Source organism: Mesoplodon densirostris, chromosome 1 (genome assembly GCF_025265405.1).
Source record: "Mesoplodon densirostris isolate mMesDen1 chromosome 1, mMesDen1 primary haplotype, whole genome shotgun sequence".
Taxonomy (NCBI): Eukaryota; Metazoa; Chordata; class Mammalia; order Artiodactyla; family Ziphiidae; genus Mesoplodon; species Mesoplodon densirostris.
The window spans coordinates 237,701,539-237,703,939 of NC_082661.1; the positions used below are offsets into that span (position 1 = coordinate 237,701,539).

The following is a 2,401-nucleotide window of genomic DNA, read 5'->3' on the forward strand; positions in this document are numbered from 1 at the left end:
AGAGGGGGATGGCATGGGATGAGGGGTGAGGGGGAAAGCAAAGGAGAAACTGCAGGAAGGCAGAGTAGAGTTGGCACTATACCTCCATGATGCCCAGACATGCGGGCATGTCTAATGAGGTTAACTTGATTTGCCTATAAGATAGACGATTATCAGAAATCTTAAGTTGGGTTTCAATAACATGATAAAATTTTAAACTTTAAAACAAGGAAGATGTGTGAAGTGGAAGGCAGGTAGTGGATCTTCCAATTATTATGCTTGCATTTCAAACTCCTGTTTTAGACTTTTCAAGTAAGCATGCATGTTCCTGAAGCCATGGTACTTGACTAAGTACACAAGCACCCCAGTTGCATACCCCCCGTCTCTCTGCCAACAGAATCTGCAGTTGCATATCCCACGACAGTGTGGGTAGTGCCAGTTTGGGTCTAGCAGAGCGTCCCTGCCTTCATCACTGTAACAGTTTGAAGGCAGCACTCACAGAACTGGCTTTGAAAGCCCCAGCACCCTGGGTTTCTGAAGTTTGTCTTGGTATTAATAGTTTTCTGGCAGCACTGATGAGAAGTTGATCCCAATGAACGGTTATAGGTCTTCTCTCGAGAGTTGTTGCAGATGTTGTCCAATTCTTCCTCCGTGATTTTGTCCACCAGGAGAATTATATGGGGAAGTGTCATGGATCAGGGTGACGGCTTCAGGGCATGTCATCTTCATTCATGTAACCGGCCATGGACTTCCTCTTTCTCACCAACTTATCCTCCTCTTCATCCTCCTCCTCCTCCTCCTCTGTGGGCAGGGCACTGTGCAACCCAAGGACCTGAGACCTTGACCTGATAAGAGGACGAGCTCTCTGCTCAGGGTTTCTCCTGCAGGTGACACCTGGGAATGTGTGCCTTTGGGGTGTCTTTGGATGTGAACTGGGGCTTGGCAGGGAATGCCTTCCAGGGAAGAAGCCAGGGAAGCTTTCAAATTATGACATTAGTTTTGCAAGCATTGCTTTGTTTAGCTTTATATTTAAAGCCCTTTTCTCCAAAAAAATCATGCCACTTTCATCTTCTGAATCAGAATTGCAATCGATCACAGAATTCTCTGAGGGTTCAGAGGGCGCTGCTCTCTTGTTGGCTGCTCCCCTAGTGTTTCAAGTTGGAAACTTCATGGCCACCCAGAGAGGTCTGGAACTTCTGCACTGACTGCGGGTTGACAGCCCACGCAGTCTGCCTACAGCCTCATTCCATCTTGTATCTCACTTTCTGAGAAACCGCAAAAACGTTTTATCATCATTGTTGGCATGAAAAGTAGGGACAAGTTTGTTAGTGACATCTGGCCTTTGTTTCTGTAAAAATCCACAATGGTCTAACACATCTTGCACTTCACTTTCTGAAAAGCCACAGAAAGATTCATTATCAGAGTCCTCATAAAAAACATTTGCCATTCTTCACTGATATCTGACCTGAATTTAGGTTTTGTGTTTGCAAAATTATCAGAAAAAAAGCTGTCACAACTGTTGTCAGAGGATGATGAGGTTTCCATGGAAATCAACTTCACACAGCTGAATTTCTTGAAGTTCTTCTTTGCTCTGTGATACTTTCATGGCACATGGCGAGTGCCCATGTTGGTGGCTGGTTCTGGGAGTGGGGAGAGCTGAGCAGCCAGGCACCCTGTGGTTGCACCATGCAGGACCCAGAGTCCGAGTCATGCTGGCCAGCAGGGCACGCAGAACCCAGGCTGGAGGGGCGGGGCATGGCCCGAATTACCAATTTTATTGACTTGAGTCCTCTCCCTTTTTTTCTTGATGAGTCTGGCTAAAGGTTTATTAGTTTTCTTTATCTTCTCGAAGAACTAGCTTTTATTTTCATTGATCTTTGCTATTCTTCATCTCTATTTCATTTATTTCTACTGTGATCTTTATGATTTCTTTCCTTCTGCTAAGTTCGGATTTTGTTTGTTCTTCTTTCTCTAGTTGCTTTAGGTGTAAAGTTAGGTTGTTTATTTGTGATTTTTCTTGTTTCCTGAAGTTTGTATTTCGATAAACTTCCCTCTTAGAACTGCTTTTGCCATGTCCCATAGGTTTTGGATCATCATGCTTTGGTTTACATTTGTCTCTAGGTATTTTTTGGTTTCTTCTTTGATTTCTTCAGTGATCCACTGGTTATTTAGTAGCATATTGTTTAGCCTCCACGTGTTAGTCTTTTTACAGTTTTTTTTTTCTTCTAATTTATTTCTAATCTCATATTGTTGTGCTTTGAAAAGATGCTTGATATTATTTCTATTTTCTTAAATTTACCAAGGCTCACTTTGCGGCCCAACAGGTGGTCAATCCTGGAGAATGTTCCATGTGCACTTAAGAAGAATGTGTATTCTGCTGCTTTTAGATAGAATGCTCTATAAATATCAGTTAAGTCCATTT

At 42.9% G+C, this 2,401-nt stretch overlaps 1 pseudogene; it reads right to left on the minus strand.

Annotated features, from left to right (window-relative positions):
• Positions 1-252: 252 nt before the first annotated feature.
• LOC132487652 (cell division cycle-associated protein 7-like) lies at positions 253-1,560 on the minus strand (annotated as a pseudogene).
• Positions 1,561-2,401: the final 841 nt, after the last annotated feature.